The 18,915-nt window shown below is 54.1% G+C and overlaps 1 protein-coding gene across 2 annotated transcripts in view; it reads right to left on the bottom strand.

Moving 5' to 3' along the window:
- The window catches only part of LOC122545869 (Friend leukemia integration 1 transcription factor-like), a 121,922-nt gene that overhangs the window by 102,178 nt on the left and 829 nt on the right, over positions 1 to 18,915 (bottom strand). The window lies entirely within an intron of this gene.

Below are 18,915 nucleotides of genomic sequence, written 5' to 3' on the forward strand. Positions count from 1 at the left end.
TCAGAGATAGCAGGATCACTCAGGGACAGCAGGATCACTCTCTGACAGCAGGATCACTTCGAGACAGCAGGATCACTCTCTGACAGCAGGATCACTCTCTGACAGCAGGATCACTCAGTGACAGCAGAATCACTCAGAGACAGCAGGATCACTCAGGGAGAGCAGGATCACTCAGGGACAGCAGGATCACTCAGAGACAGCAGGATCACTCAGAGACAGCAGGATCACTCTCTCACAGCAGGATCACTCAGAGACAGCAGGATCACTCTCTGACAGCAGGATCACTCAGGGACAGCAGGATCACTCAGGGACAGCAGGATCACTCAGAGACAGCAGGATCACTCAGGGACAGCAGGATCACTCAAGGACAGCAGGATCATTCAGGGACAGCAGGATCACTCAGAGACAGCAGGATCACTCAGGGACAGCAGGACCACTGAGAGACAGCAGGATCACTCTCTGACAGCAGGATCACTCACTGACAGCAGGATCACTCACTGACAGCAGGATCACTCTCTGTCAGCAGGATCACTGAGAGACAGCAAGATCACTCTCTGACAGCAGGATCACTCAGAGACAGCAGGATCACTCAGGGACAGCAGGATCACTCAGGGACAGCAGGATCACTCTCTGAAAGCAGGATCACTCACGGACAGCAGGATCATTCAGAGACAGCAGGATTACTCAGGGACAGCAGGATCACTCAGGGACAGCAGGATCACTCTCTGACAGCAGGATCACTCAGGGACAGCAGAATCACTCAGAGACAGCAGGATCACTCAGAGACAGCAGGATCACTCAGGGATAGCAGGATCACTCAGGGACAGCAGGATCACTCTCTGACAGCAGGATCACTCAGAGACAGCAGGATCAATCAGAGACAGCAGGATCACTCTCTGACAACAGGATCACTCTCTGACAGCAGGATCACTCTGGGACAGCAGGATCACTCAGGGACAGCAGGATCACTCAGGGACAGCAGGATCACTCACTGACAGCAGGATCACTCTCTGACAGCAGGATCACTCAGGGACAGCAGGATCACTCAGGGACAGCAGGATCACTCAGAGACAGCAGGATTACTCTCTGACAGCAGGATCACTCAGAGACAGCAGGATCACTCAGGGACAGCAGGATCACTCAGGGACAGCAGGATCACTCTCTGACAGCAGGATCACTCAGGGACAGTAGGATCACTCTCTGACAGCAGGATCACTCAGAGACAGCAGGATCACTCAGAGACAGCAGGATCACTCTCTGACAGCAGGATCACTCAGGGACAGCAGATTCACTCAGGGACAGCAGGGTCACTCACTGACAGCAGGATCACTCAGAGACAGCAGGATCACTCTCTGACAGCAGGGTCACTCAGGGACAGCAGGATCACTCAGAGACAGCAGGATCACTGTCTGACAGCAGGATCACTCAGGGACAGCAGGATCACTCAGGGACAGCAGCATCACTCTCTGACAGCAGGATCACTCAGGGACAGCAGGATCACTCAAGGACAGCAGGATCATCCAGAGACAGCAGGATCACTCAGAGACAGCAGGATCACTCAGGGACAGCAGGATCACTCAGGGACAGCAGGATCACTCAGAGACAACAGGATGACTCAGAGACACGAGGATCACTCAGAGACAGCAGGATCACTCTCGGACAGCAGGATCACTCTCTGACAGCAGGATCACTCTCTGACAGCAGGATCACTCTCTGACAGCAGGATCACTCAGGGACAGCAGGATCACTCTCTGACAGCAGGATCACTCAGGGACAGCAGGATCACTCTCTGACGACAGGATCATTCTCTGACAGCAGGATCACTCAGGGACAGCAGGATCACTCAGGGACAGCAGGATTACTTTCTGACAGCTGGTTCACTCAGGGACAGCAGGATCACTCTCTGACAGCAGGATCACTCAGGGACAGCAGGATCACTCAGAGACAGCAGGATCACTCTGGGACAGCAGGATCACTCAGGGACAGCAGGATCACTCAGAGACAGCAGGATCACTCACTGACAGCAGGATCACTCAGAGACAGCAGGATCGCTCCCTGACAGCAGGATCACTCTCTGACAGCAGGATCACTCTCTGACAGCAGGATCACTCAGGGACAGCAGGATCACTCAGAGACAGTAGGATCACTCAGAGACAGCAGGATCACACTGGGACAGCAGGATCACTCTGACAGCAGGATCACTCACTGACAGCAGGATCACTCTCTGACAGCAGGATCACTCTCTGACAGCAGGATCACTCAGGGACAGCAGGATCACTCAGGGACAGCAGGATCACTCACTGACAGCAGGATCACTCTCTGACAGCAGGATCACTCAGAGACAGCAGGATCACTCAGAGACAGCAGGATCACTCTCTAACAGCAGGATCACTCAGAGACAGCAGGATCACTCAGGGACAGCGGGATCACTCAGAGACAGCAGGATCACTCAGAGACAGCAGGATCACTCTCTGACAGCAGGATCACTCTCTGACAGCAGGATCACTCTCTGACAGCAGGATCACTCAGGGACAGCAGGCTCACTCTCTGACAGCAGGATCACTCAGAGACAGCAGGATCACTCAGAGACAGCAGGATGACTCAGGGACAGCAGGATCACTCTGGGACAGCAGGATCACTCTCTGACAGCAGGATCACTAAGGGACAGCAGGATCACTAAGGGACAGCAGGATCCCTCTCTGACAGCAGGATCACTCTCTGACAGCAGGATCACTCACTGACAGCAGGATCACTCTCTGACAGCAGGATCACTCAGGGACAGCAGGATCACTCACTGACAGCAGGATCACTCTCTGACAGCAGGATCACTCAGGGACAGCAGGATCAGTCACTGACAGCAGGATCACTCTCTGACAGCAGGATCACTCAGGGACAGCAGGATCACTCAGAGACAGCAGGATCACTCAGGGACAGCAGGATCACTCAGAGACAGCAGGATCACTCACTGACAGCAGGATCACTCAGAGACAGCAGGATCACTCAGAGACAGCAGGATCACTCAGGGACAGCAGGATCACTCTGGGACAGCAGGATCACTCTCTGACAGCAGGATCACTCAGGGACAGCAGGATCACTCAGGGACAGCAGGATCACTCAGGGACAGCAGGATCACTCTCTGACAGCCGGATCACTCAGAGACAGCAGGATCACTCTCTGACAGCAGGATCACTCAGGGACAGCAGGATCACTCAGAGACAGCAGGATCACTCAGAGACAGCAGGATCACTCTGGGACAGCAGGATCACTATCTGACAGCAGGAACACTCCCTGACAGCAGGATCACTCTCTGACAGCAGGATCACTCTCTGACAGCAGGATCACTCAGGGACGGCAGGCTCACTCTCTGACAGCAGGATCATTCAGGGACAGCAGGATCACTCACTGACAGCAGGATCACTCTGGGACAGCAGGATCACTCAGGGACAGAAGGATCACTCAGGGACAGCAGGATCACTCACTGACAGCAGGATCACTCAGGGACAGCAGGATCACTCAGAGACAGCAGGATCACTCAGAGACAGCAGGATCACTCAGAGACAGCAGGATCACTCTCTGACAGCAGGATCACTCAGGGACAGCAGGATCACTCAGGGACAACAGGATCACTCTCTGACAGCAGGATCACTCAGGGACAGCAGGATCACTCTCTGACAGCAGGATCACTCAGAGACAGCAGGATCACTCAGAGACAGCAGGATCACTCAGGGACAGCAGGATCACTCAGAGACAGCAGGATCACTCAGGGACAGCAGGATCACTCAGGGACAGCAGGATCACTCTCTGACAGCAGGATCACTCACTGACAGCAGGATCACTCAGAGATAGCAGGATCACTCAGGGACAGCAGGATCACTCTCTGACAGCAGGATCACTTCGAGACAGCAGGATCACTCTCTGACAGCAGGATCACTCTCTGACAGCAGGATCACTCACTGACAGCAGAATCACTCAGAGACAGCAGGATCACACAGGGAGAGCAGGATCACTCAGGGACAGCAAGATCACTCAGAGACAGCAGGATCACTCAGAGACAGCAGGATCACTCTCTGACAGCAGGATCACTCAGAGACAGCAGGATCACTCTCTGACAGCAGGATCACTCAGGGACAGCAGGATCACTCAGGGACAGCAGGATCACTCAGAGACAGCAGGATCACTCAGGGACAGCAGGATCACTCAAGGACAGCAGGACCATTCAGGGACAGCAGGATCACTCAGAGACAGCAGGATCACTCAGGGACAGCAGGACCACTGAGAGACAGCAGGATCACTCTCTGACAGCAGGATCACTCACTGACAGCAGGATCACTCACTGACAGCAGGATCACTCTCTGTCAGCAGGATCACTGAGAGACAGCAAGATCACTCTCTGACAGCAGGATCACTCAGAGACAGCAGGATCACTCAGGGACAGCAGGATCACTCAGGGACAGCAGGATCACTCTCTGAAAGCAGGATCACTCACGGACAGCAGGATCATTCAGAGACAGCAGGATTACTCAGGGACAGCAGGATCACTCAGGGACAGCAGGATCACTCTCTGACAGCAGGATCACTCAGGGACAGCAGAATCACTCAGAGACAGCAGGATCACTCAGAGACAGCAGGATCACTCAGGGACAGCAGGATCACTCAGGGACAGCAGGATCACTCTCTGACAGCAGGATCACTCAGAGACAGCAGGATCACTCAGAGACAGCAGGATCACTCTCTGACAACAGGATCACTCTCTGACAGCAGGATCACTCTGGGACAGCAGGATCACTCTGGGACAGCAGGATCACTCAGGGACAGCAGGATCACTCACTGACAGCAGGATCACTCTCTGACAGCAGGATCACTCAGGGACAGCAGGATCACTCAGGGACAGCAGGATCACTCTCTGACAGCAGGATTACTCTCTGACAGCAGGATCATTCAGGGACAGCAGGATCACTCACTAACAGCAGGATCACTCTGGGACAGCAGGATCACTCAGGGACAGCAGGATCACTCAGGGACAGCAGGATCACTCACTGACAGCAGGATCACTCAGGGACAGCAGGATCACTCAGAGACAGCAGGATCACTCAGAGACAGCAGGATCACTCAGAGACAGCAGGATCACTCTCTGACAGCAGGATCACTCAGGGACAGCAGGATCACTCAGGGACAGCAGGATCACTCTCTGACAGCAGGATCACTCAGAGACAGCAGGATCACTCAGGGACAGCAGGATCACTCAGGGACAGCAGGATCACTCAGGGACAGCAGGATCACTCTCTGACAGCAGGATCACTCAGGGACAGCAGGATCACTCTCTGACAGCAGGATCACTCAGAGACAGCAGGATCACTCAGGGACTGCAGGATCACTCAGGGACAGCAGGACCACTGAGAGACAGCAGGATCACTCACTGACAGCAGGATCACTCACTGACAGCAGGATCACTCACTGACAGCAGGATCAATCTCTGTCAGCAGGATCACTGAGAGACAGCAAGATCACTCTCTGACAGCAGGATCACTCAGAGACAGCAGGATCACTCAGGGACAGCAGGATCACTCAGGGACAGCAGGATGACTCAGGGACAGCAGGATCACTCTCTGACAGCAGGATCACTCACTGACAGCAGGATCACTCAGAGATAGCAGGATCACTCAGGGACAGCAGGATCACTCTCTGACAGCAGGATCACTTCGAGACAGCAGGATCACTCTCTGACAGCAGGATCACTCTCTGACAGCAGGATCACTCACTGACAGCAGAATCACTCAGAGACAGCAGGATCACTCAGGGAGAGCAGGATCACTCAGGGACAGCAGGATCACTCAGAGACAGCAGGATCACTCAGAGACAGCAGGATCACTCTCTGACAGCAGGATCACTCAGAGACAGCAGGATCACTCTCTGACAGCAGGATCACTCAGGGACAGCAGGATCACTCAGGGACAGCAGGATCACTCAGAGACAGCAGGATCACTCAGGGACAGCAGGATCACTCAAGGACAGCAGGATCATTCAGGGACAGCAGGATCACTCAGAGACAGCAGGATCACTCAGGGACAGCAGGACCACTGAGAGACAGCAGGATCACTCTCTGACAGCAGGATCACTCACTGACAGCAGGATCACTCACTGACAGCAGGATCAATCTCTGTCAGCAGGATCACTGAGAGACAGCAAGATCACTCTCTGACAGCAGGATCACTCAGAGACAGCAGGATCACTCAGGGACAGCAGGATCACTCAGGGACAGCAGGATCACTCTCTGAAAGCAGGATCACTCACGGACAGCAGGATCATTCAGAGACAGCAGGATTACTCAGGGACAGCAGGATCACTCAGGGACAGCAGGATCACTCTCTGACAGCAGGATCACTCAGGGACAGCAGAATCACTCAGAGACAGCAGGATCACTCAGAGACAGCAGGATCACTCAGGGACAGCAGGATCACTCAGGGACAGCAGGATCACTCTCTGACAGCAGGATCACTCAGAGACAGCAGGATCACTCAGAGACAGCAGGATCACTCTCTGACAGCAGGATCACTCTGGGACAGCAGGATCACTCAGGGACAGCAGGATCACTCAGGGACAGCAGGATCACTCACTGACAGCAGGATCACTCTCTGACAGCAGGATCACTCAGGGACAGCAGGATCACTCAGGGACAGCAGGATCACTCAGAGACAGCAGGATTACTCTCTGACAGCAGGATCACTCAGAGACAGCAGGATCACTCAGGGACAGCAGGATCACTCAGGGACAGCAGGATCACTCTCTGACAGCAGGATCACTCAGGGACAGTAGGATCACTCTCCGACAGCAGGATCACTCAGAGACAGCAGGATCACTCAGAGACAGCAGGATCACTCAGGGACAGCAGGATCACTCTCTGACAGCAGGATCACTCAGGGACAGCAGGATCACTCCCTGACAGCAGGATCACTCTCTGACAGCAGGATCACTCAGAGACAGCAGGATCACTCTCTGACAGCAGGATCACTCAGGGACAGCAGGATCACTCAGGGACAGCAGGGTCACTCACTGACAGCAGGATCACTCAGAGACAGCAGGATCACTCTCTGACAGCAGGGTCACTCAGGGACAGCAGGATCACTCAGAGACAGCAGGATCACTGTCTGACAGCAGGATCACTCAGGGACAGCAGGATCACTCAGAGACAGCAGCAACACTCTCTGACAGCAGGATCACTCAGGGACAGCAGGATCACTCTCTGACAGCAGGATCACTCTCTGACAGCAGGATCACTCAGAGACAGCAGGATCACTCAGAGACAGCAGGATCACTCAGGGACAGCAGGATCACTCAGAGACAACAGGATGACTCAGAGACACCAGGATCACTCAGAGACAGCAGGATCACTCTCGGACAGCAGGATCACTCTCTGACAGCAGGATCACTCTCTGACAGCAGGATCACTCTCTGACAGCAGGATCACTCAGGGACAGCAGGATCACTCTCTGACAGCAGGATCACTCAGGGACAGCAGGATCACTCAGGGACAGCAGGATCACTCAGGGACAGCAGGATTACTCTCTGACAGCTGGTTCACTCAGGGACAGCAGGATCACTCTCTGACAGCAGGATCACTCAGGGACAGCAGGATCACTCAGAGACAGCAGGATCACTCTGGGACAGCAGGATCACTCAGGGACAGCAGGATCACTCAGAGACAGCAGGATCACTCACTGACAGCAGGATCACTCAGAGACAGCAGGATCACTCCCTGACAGCAGGATCACTCTCTGACAGCAGGATCACTCTCTGACAGCAGGATCACTCTCTGACAGCAGGATCACTCAGAGACAGTAGGATCACTCAGAGACAGCAGGATCACTCTGGGACAGCAGGATCACTCTGACAGCAGGATCACTCACTGACAGCAGGATCACTCACTGACAGCAGGATCACTCAGGGACAGCAGGATCACTCAGGGACAGCAGGATCACTCAGGGACAGCAGGATCACTCACTGACAGCAGGATCACTCAGGGACAGCAGGATCACTCAGAGACAGCAGGATCACTCAGAGACAGCAGGATCACTCTCTAACAGCAGGATCACTCAGAGACAGCAGGATCACTCAGGGACAGCGGGATCACTCAGAGACAGCAGGATCACTCAGATACAGCAGGATCACTCTCTGACAGCAGGATCACTCTCTGACAGCAGGATCACTCTCTGACAGCAGGATCACTCAGGGACAGCAGGATCACTCAGGGACAGCAGGCTCACTCTCTGACAGCAGGATCATTCAGGGACAGCAGGATCACTCACTGACAGCAGGATCACTCTGGGACAGCAGGATCACTCAGGGACAGCAGGATCACTCACTGACAGCAGGATCACTCAGAGACAGCAGGATCACTCAGGGACAGCAGGATCACTCAGGGACAGCAGGATCACTCTCTGAAAGCAGGATCACTCACGGACAGCAGGATCATTCAGAGACAGCAGGATTACTCAGGGACAGCAGGATCACTCAGGGACAGCAGGATCACTCTCTGACAGCAGGATCACTCAGGGACAGCAGAATCACTCAGAGACAGCAGGATCACTCAGAGACAGCAGGATCACTCAGGGACAGCAGGATCACTCAGGGACAGCAGGATCACTCTCTGACAGCAGGGTCACTCAGAGACAGCAGGATCACTCAGAGACAGCAGGATCACTCTCTGACAACAGGATCACTCTCTGACAGCAGGATCACTCTGGGACAGCAGGATCACTCAGGGACAGCAGGATCACTCAGGGACAGCAGGATCACTCTCTGACAGCAGGATCACTCAGGGACAGCAGGATCACTCAGGGACAGCAGGACACTCTCTGACAGCAGGATCACTCAGGGACAGTAGGATCACTCTCTGACAGCAGGATCACTCAGAGACAGCAGGATCACTCAGAGACAGCAGGATCACTCTCTGACAGCAGGATCACTCAGAGACAGCAGGATCACTCAGAGACAGCAGGATCACTCTCTGACAGCAGGATCACTCAGGGACAGCAGGATCACTCAGGGACAGCAGGATCACTCAGGGACAGCAGGGTCACTCACTGACAGCAGGATCACTCAGAGACAGCAGGATCACTCTCTGACAGCAGGATCACTCAGGGACAGCAGGATCACTCAGGGACAGCAGGATCACTCAGGGACAGCAGGATCACTCTCTGACAGCAGGGTCACTCAGGGACAGCAGGATCACTCAGAGACAGCAGGATCACTCTCTGACAGCAGGATCACTCAGGGACAGCAGGGTCACTCACTGACAGCAGGATCACTCAGAGACAGCAGGATCACTCTCTGACAGCAGGGTCACTCAGGGACAGCAGGATCACTCAGAGACAGCAGGATCACTGTCTGACAGCAGGATCACTCAGGGACAGCAGGATCACTCAGAGACAGCAGCATCACTCTCTGACAGCAGGATCACTCAGGGACAGCAGGATCACTCAAGGACAGCAGGATCACTCTCTGACAGCAGGATCACTCAGGGACAGCAGGATCACTCAGGGACAGCAGGGTCACTCACTGACAGCAGGATCACTCAGAGACAGCAGGATCACTCTCTGACAGCAGGGTCACTCAGGGACAGCAGGATCACTCAGAGACAGCAGGATCACTGTCTGACAGCAGGATCACTCAGGGACAGCAGGATCACTCAGAGACAGCAGCAACACTCTCTGACAGCAGGATCACTCAGGGACAGCAGGATCACTCTCTGACAGCAGGATCACTCTCTGACAGCAGGATCACTCAGAGACAGCAGGATCACTCAGAGACAGCAGGATCACTCAGGGACAGCAGGATCACTCAGAGACAACAGGATGACTCAGAGACACCAGGATCACTCAGAGACAGCAGGATCACTCTCGGACAGCAGGATCACTCTCTGACAGCAGGATCACTCTCTGACAGCAGGATCACTCAGGGACAGCATGATCACTCTCTGACAGCAGGATCACTCTCTGACAGCAGGATCACTCAGAGACAGCAGGATCACTCAGGGACAGCAGGATCACTCAGGGACAGCAGGATCACTCTCTGACAGCAGGATCACTCAGAGACAGCAGGATCACTCAGAGACAGCAGGATCACTCTCTGACAGCAGGATCACTCTGGGACAGCAGGATCACTCAGGGACAGCAGGATCACTCAGGGACAGCAGGATCACTCACTGACAGCAGGATCACTCTCTGACAGCAGGATCACTCAGGGACAGCAGGATCACTCAGAGACAGCAGGATTACTCTCTGACAGCAGGATCACTCAGAGACAGCAGGATCACTCAGGGACAGCAGGATCACTCAGGGACAGCAGGATCACTCTCTGACAGCAGGATCACTCAGGGACAGTAGGATCACTCTCTGACAGCAGGATCACTCAGAGACAGCAGGATCACTCAGAGACAGCAGGATCACTCAGAGACAGCAGGATCACTCTCTGACAGCAGGATCACTCAGGGACAGCTGGATCACTCAGGGACAGCAGGGTCACTCACTGACAGCAGGATCACTCAGAGACAGCAGGATCACTCTCTGACAGCAGGGTCACTCAGGGACAGCAGGATCACTCAGAGACAGCAGGATCACTGTCTGACAGCAGGATCACTCAGGGACAGCAGGATCACTCAGAGACAGCAGCAACACTCTCTGACAGCAGGATCACTCAGGGACAGCAGGATCACTCAGGGACAGCAGGATCACTCTCTGACAGCAGGATCACTCTCTGACAGCAGGATCACTCAGAGACAGCAGGATCACTCAGAGACAGCAGGATCACTCAGGGACAGCAGGATCACTCAGAGACAACAGGATGACTCAGAGACACCAGGATCACTCAGAGACAGCAGGATCACTCTCGGACAGCAGGATCACTCTCTGACAGCAGGATCACTCTCTGACAGCAGGATCACTCTCTGACAGCAGGATCACTCAGGGACAGCAGGATCACTCTCTGACAGCAGGATCACTCAGGGACAGCAGGATCACTCAGGGACAGCAGGATCACTCAGGGACAGCAGGATTACTCTCTGACAGCTGGTTCACTCAGGGACAGCAGGATCACTCTCTGACAGCAGGATCACTCAGGGACAGCAGGATCACTCAGAGACAGCAGGATCACTCTGGGACAGCAGGATCACTCAGGGACAGCAGGATCACTCAGAGACAGCAGGATCACTCACTGACAGCAGGATCACTCAGAGACAGCAGGATCACTCCCTGACAGCAGGATCACTCCCTGACAGCAGGATCACTCTCTGACAGCAGGATCACTCAGGGACAGCAGGATCACTCTCTGACAGCAGGATCACTCAGAGACAGTAGGATCACTCAGAGACAGCAGGATCACTCTGGGACAGCAGGATCACTCTGACAGCAGGATCACTCACTGACAGCAGGATCACTCTCTGACAGCAGGATCACTCAGGGACAGCAGGATCACTCAGGGACAGCAGGATCACTCACTGACAGCAGGATCACTCAGGGACAGCAGGATCACTCAGAGACAGCAGGATCACTCAGAGACAGCAGGATCACTCTCTAACAGCAGGATCACTCAGAGACAGCAGGATCACTCAGGGACAGCGGGATCACTCAGAGACAGCAGGATCACTCAGAGACAGCAGGATCACTCTCTGACAGCAGGATCATTCAGGGACAGCAGGATCACTCTCTGACAGCAGGATCACTCAGGGACAGCAGGCTCACTCTCTGACAGCAGGATCATTCAGGGACAGCAGGATCACTCACTGACAGCAGGATCACTCTGGGACAGCAGGATCACTCAGGGACAGCAGGATCACTCACTGACAGCAGGATCACTCAGAGACAGCAGGATCACTCAGGGACAGCAGGATCACTCAGGGACAGCAGGATCACTCTCTGAAAGCAGGATCACTCACGGACAGCAGGATCATTCAGAGACAGCAGGATTACTCAGGGACAGCAGGATCACTCAGGGACAGCAGGATCACTCAGGGATAGCAGGATCACTCAGGGACAGCAGGATCACTCTCTGACAGCAGGATCACTCAGAGACAGCAGGATCACTCAGAGACAGCAGGATCACTCTCTGACAACAGGATCACTCTCTGACAGCAGGATCACTCTGGGACAGCAGGATCACTCAGGGACAGCAGGATCACTCAGGGACAGCAGGATCACACACTGACAGCAGGATCACTCTCTGACAGCAGGATCACTCAGGGACAGCAGGATCACTCAGGGACAGCAGGATCACTCACTGACAGCAGGATCACTCTCTGACAGCAGGATCACTCAGGGACAGCAGGATCACTCAGGGACAGCAGGATCACTCAGAGACAGCAGGATTACTCTCTGACAGCAGGATCACTCAGAGACAGCAGGATCACTCAGGGACAGCAGGATCACTCAGGGACAGCAGGACACTCTCTGACAGCAGGATCACTCAGGGACAGTAGGATCACTCTCTGACAGCAGGATCACTCAGAGACAGCAGGATCACTCAGAGACAGCAGGATCACTCTCTGACAGCAGGTCACTCACTGACAGCAGGATCACTCAGAGACTGCAGGATCACTCAGAGACAGCAGGATCACTCTCTGACAGCAGGATCACTCAGGGACAGCAGGATCACTCAGGGACAGCAGGGTCACTCACTGACAGCAGGATCACTCAGAGACAGCAGGATCACTCTCTGACAGCAGGATCACTCAGGGACAGCAGGATCACTCAGGGACAGCAGGGTCACTCACTGACAGCAGGATCACTCAGAGACAGCAGGATCACTCTCTGACAGCAGGGTCACTCAGGGACAGCAGGATCACTCAGAGACAGCAGGATCACTGTCTGACAGCAGGATCACTCAGGGACAGCAGGATCACTCAGAGACAGCAGCATCACTCTCTGACAGCAGGATCACTCAGGGACAGCAGGATCACTCAAGGACAGCAGGATCACTCAGAGACAGCAGGATCACTCAGAGACAGCAGGATCACTCAGGGACAGCAGGATCACTCAGAGACAACAGGATGACTCAGAGACAGCAGGATCACTCAGAGACAGCAGGATCACTCTCGGACAGCAGGATCACTCACTGACAGCAGGATCACTCTCTGACAGCAGGATCACTCAGGGACAGCAGGATCACTCTCTGACAGCAGGATCACTCAGGGACAGCAGGATCACTCTCTGACGACAGGATCACTCTCTGACAGCAGGATCACTCAGGGACAGCAGGATCACTCAGGGACAGCAGGATTACTCTCTGACAGCTGGTTCACTCAGGGACAGCAGGATCACTCTCTGACAGCAGGATCACTCAGGGACAGCAGGATCACTCAGAGACAGCAGGATCACTCTGGGACAGCAGGATCACTCAGGGACAGCAGGATCACTCAGAGACAGCAGGATCACTCTCTGACAGCAGGATCACTCAGAGACAGCAGGATCACTCAGAGACAGCAGGATCACTCTCTGAAAGCAGGATCACTCTCTGACAGCAGGATCACTCAGGGACAGCAGGATCACTCAGAGACAGTAGGATCACTCAGAGACAGCAGGATCACTCTGGGACAGCAGGATCACTCTGACAGCAGGATCACTCTCTGACAGCAGGATCACTCACTGACAGCAGGATCACTCTCTGACAGCAGGATCACTCTCTGACAGCAGGATCACTCAGGGACAGCAGGATCACTCAGGGACAGCAGGATCACTCACTGACAGCAGGATCACTCAGGGACAGCAGGATCACTCAGAGACAGCAGGATCACTCAGCGACAGCAGGATCACTCTCTAACAGCAGGATCACTCAGAGACAGCAGGATCACTCAGGGACAGCAGGATCACTCAGGGACAGCAGGATCACTCTCTGACAGCAGGATCACCATCTGACAGCAGGATCACTCAGAGACAGCAGGATCACTCAGAGACAGCAGGATCACTCTCTGACAGCAGTATCACTCAGAGACAGCAGCATCACTCAGGGACAGCAGGATCACTCTCTGACAGCAGGATCACTCACAGATAGCAGGATCACTCAGGGACAGCAGGATCACTCAGGGACAGCAGGATCACTTAGAGACAGCAGGATCACTCTCTGACAGCAGGATCACTCAGAGACAGCAGGATCACTCAGGGACAGCAGGATCACTCTCTGACAGCAGGATCACTCACTGACAGCAGGATCACTTAGAGACAGCAGGATCACTCTCTGACAGCAGGATCACTCAGGGACAGCAGGATCACTCACGGACAGCAGAATCACTCAGAGACAGCAGGATCACTCAGAGACAGCTGGATCACTCAGGGACAGCAGGATCACTCTCTGACAGCAGGATCACTCTCTGACAGAAGGATCACTCAGGGACAGCAGGATCACTCAGAGACAGCAGGATCACTCTCTGACAGCAGGATCACTCAGGGACAACAGGATCACTCAGAGACAGCAGGATCAATCTGGGACAGCAGGATCACTCAGGGACAGCAGGATCACTCTCTGAAAGCAGGATCACTCACGGACAGCAGGATCATTCCGAGACAGCAGGATTACTCAGGGACAGCAGGATCACTCAGGGACAGCAGGATCACTCAGAGACAGCAGGATCACTATCAGACAGCAGGATCACTCAGGGACAGCAGAATCACTCAGAGACAGCCGGATCACTCAGAGACAGCAGGATCACTCAGGGACAGCAGGATCACTCACTGACAGCAGGATCACTGAGGGACAGCAGGATCACTCAGAGACAGCAGGATCACTCAGGGACAGCAGGATCACGTAGAGACAGCAGGATCACTCAGGGACAGCAGGATCGCTCTCTGACAGCAGGATCACTCAGGGACAGCAGGATCACTCAGAGACAGCAGGATCACTCTCTGACAGCAGGATCACTCTCTGACAGCAGGATCACTCTGGGATAGCAGGATCACTCAGAGACAGCAGGATCACTCAGGGACAGCAGGATCACTCACTGACAGCAGGATCACTCTCTGACAGCAGGATCACTCTCTGACAGCAGGATCACTCTGGGACAGCAGGATCACTCTCTGACAGCAGGATCACTCAGGGACAGCAGGATCACTCACTGACAGCAGGATCACTCTCTGACAGCAGGATCACTCAGGGACAGCAGGATCACTCAGGGACAGCAGGATCACTCAATGACAGCAGGATCACTGAGGGACAGCAGGATCACTCAGGGACAGCAGGATCACTCAGAGACAGCAGGATCACTCTCTGACAGCAGGATCACTCAGACACAGCAGGATCACTCAGACACAGCAGGATCACTCAGGGACAGCAGGATCACTCTCTGACAGCAGGATCACTCAGGGACAGTAGGATCACTCTCTGACAGCAGGATCACTCAGAGACAGTAGGATCACTTAGACACAGCAGGATCACTCTCTGACAGCAGGATCACTCACTGACAGCAGGATCACTCAGAGACTGCAGGATCACTCAGGGACAGCAGGATCACTCAGGGACAGCAGGATCACTCAGAGACAGCAGGATCACTCTCTGACAGCAGGATCACTCAGGGACAGCTGGATCACTCAGGGACAGCAGGGTCACTCACTGACAGCAGGATCCCTCAGAGACAGCAGGATCACTCTCTGACAGCAGGATCACTCAGAGACAGCAGGATCACTGTCTGACAGCAGGATCACTCAGGGACAGCAGGATCACTCAGAGACAGCAGCATCACTCTCTGACAGCAGGATCACTCAGGGACAGCAGGATCACTCAAGGACAGCAGGATCACTCAGGGACAGCAGGATCACTCAGAGACAGCAGGATCACTCAGGGACAGCAGGATCACTCAGAGACAGCAGGATCACTCAGGGACAGCAGGATCACTGAGAGACAGCAGGATCACTCATAGACAGCAGGATCACTCTCTGATAGCAGGATCACTCAGAGACAGCAGGATCACTCACTGACAGCAGGATCACTCTCTGTCAGCAGGATCACTCTGTGACAGCAGGATCACTCTCTGACAGCAGGATCACTCAGAGACAGCAGGATCACTCAGAGACAGCAGGATCACTCAGGGACAGCAGGATCAATCTGGGACAGCAGGATCACTCAGGGACAGCAGGATCACTCAGAGACAGCAGGATCACTCAGGGACAGCAGGATCACTCAGAGACAGCAGGATCACTCAGGGACAGCAGGATCACTCAGGGACAGCAGAATCACTCAGAGACAGCAGGATCACTCAGGGACAGCAGGATCACTCTCTGACAACAGGATCACTCAGAGACAGCAGGATCACTCAGAGACAGCAGGATCATTCAGAGACAGCAGGATCACTTAGAGACAGCAGGATCACTCTATGACAGCAGGATCACTCAGGGACAGCAGGATCTCTCAGAGACAGCAGGATCACTCAGAGACAGCAGGATCAATCACTGACAGCAAAATCACTCTCTGTCAGCAGGATCACTCTCTGACAGCAGGATCACTCAGGGACAGCAGGATCACTCTCTGATGACAGGATCACTCTCTGACAGCAGGATCACTCTGGGACAGCAGGATCACTCAGGGACAGCAGGATCACTCAGGGACAGCAGGATCACACACTGACAGCAGCATCACTCTCTGACAGCAGGATCACTCTCTGACAACAGGATCACTCAGAGACAACAGGATCACTCAGAGACAACAGGATCACTCAGGAACAGCAGGATCACTCTCTGACAGCAGGATCACTCAGGGACAGCAGGGTCACTCAGGGACAGCAGGATCACTCTGGGACAGCAGGATCACTCTCTGACAGCAGGATCACTCTCTGACAGCAGGATCACTCAGGGACAGCAGGATCACTCACTGATAGCAGGATCACTCTCTGACAGCAGGTTCACTCAATGACAGCAGGATCACTCTCTGACAGCAGGATCACTCAGAGACAGCAGGATCACTCTGGGACAGCAGGATCACTCTCTGACAGCAGGATCACTCTCTGACAGCAGGATCACTCAGGGACAGCAGGATCACTCACTGACAGCAGGATCACTCTCTGACAGCAGGATCACTCAGAGACAGCAGGATCACTCAGGGACAGCAGGATCACTCTCTGACAGCAGGATCACTCAGGGACAGCAGGATCACTCAGCGACAGTAGGATCACTCTCTGACAACAGGATCACTCAGAGACATCAGGATCACTCAGGGACAGCAGGATCACTCTCTGACAGCAGGATCACTCAGGGACAGCAGGGTCACTCAGGGACAGCAGGATCACTCTGGGACAGCAGGATCACTCAGGGACAGCAGGATCACTCAGAGACAGCAGGATCACTCAGAGACAGCAGGATCACTCTGGGACAGCAGGATCACTCAGGGACAGCAGGATCACTCTCTGAGAGCAGGATCACTCAGAGACAGCAGGATCACTCAGAGACAGCAGGATCACTCAGAGACAGCAGGATCACTCAGGGACAGCAGGACCACTCTCTGAGAGCAGGATCACTCAGAGACAGCAGGATCACTCAGGGACAGCAGGATCACTCTCTGAGAGCAGGATCACTCAGAGACAGCTGGATCACTCAGGGACAGCAGGATCACTCTCTGAGAGCAGGATCACTCTCTGACAGCAGGATCACTCTCTGACAGCAGGATCACTCAGAGACAGCAGGATCACTCAGGGACAGCAGGATCACTCTCTGAGGGCAGGATCACTCAGAGACAGCAGGATCACTCTCTGACAGCATGATCACTCTCTGACAGCAGGATCACTCAGGGACAGCAGGATCACTCTGACAGCAGGATCATTCAGGGACAGCAGGATCACTCTCTGAGAGCAGGATCACTCAGGGACAGCAGGATCACTCTCTGACAGCAGGACCACTCAGGGACAGCAGGATCACTCTCTGAGATCAGGATCACTCAGAGACATCAGGATCACTCTCTGACAGCAGGATCACTCAGGGACAGCAGGATCACTCTCTGAGAGCAGGATCACTCAGAGACAGCAGGATCACTCTCTGACAGCAGGATCACTCAGGGACAGCAGGATCACTCACTGACAGCAGGATCACTCTCTGACAGCAGGATCACTCTCTGACAGCAGGATCACTCAGGGACAGCAGGATCACTCAGGGACAGCAGGATCACTCTCTGAGAGCAGGATCACTCAGAGACAGCTGGATCACTCAGGGACAGCAGGATCACTCTCTGAGAGCAGGATCACTCTCTGACAGCAGGATCACTCAGAGACAGCAGTATCACTCAGGGACAGCAGGATCACTCTCTGCGGGCAGGATCACTCAGAGACAGCAGGATCACTCTCTGACAGCATGATCACTCTCTGACAGCAGGATCACTCAGGGACAGCAGGATCACTCTCTGACAGCAGGATCATTCAGGGACAGCAGGATCACTCTCTGAGAGCAGGATCACTCAGGGACAGCAGGATCACTCTCTGACAGCAGGATCACTCAGGGACAGCAGGATCACTCTCTGAGATCAGGATCACTCAGAGACAGCAGGATCACTCTCTATCAGCAGGATCACTCAGGGACAGCAGGATCACTCTCTGAGAGCAGGATAACTCAGAGACAGCAGGATCACTCTCTGACAGCAGGATCACTCAGAGACAGCAGGATCACTCAGGGACAGCAGGATCACTCAGGGACAGCAGGATCACTCTCTGAGAGCAGGATCACTCAGAGACAGCAGGATCACTCTCTGACAGCAGGATCACTCAGAGACAGCAGGATCACTCAGGGACAGCAGGATCACTCAGGGACAGCAGGATCAGTCAGGGACAGCAGGATCAGGTTTGGGTCCTGCATCACTGACCAACACCTGGTTAGACACTCGAGGACTCATTGTCACTGGATTACTCACGGTTACTGGATCGATCCTTGTCAGTGGATCACTCTCTGAACCTTGGAT

This window comes from Chiloscyllium plagiosum, unplaced genomic scaffold (genome assembly GCF_037043375.1).
Source record: "Chiloscyllium plagiosum isolate Xiang-an unplaced genomic scaffold, Cpla_swu_hap1 HiC_scaffold_38, whole genome shotgun sequence".
NCBI lineage: Eukaryota > Metazoa > Chordata > Chondrichthyes > Orectolobiformes > Hemiscylliidae > Chiloscyllium > Chiloscyllium plagiosum.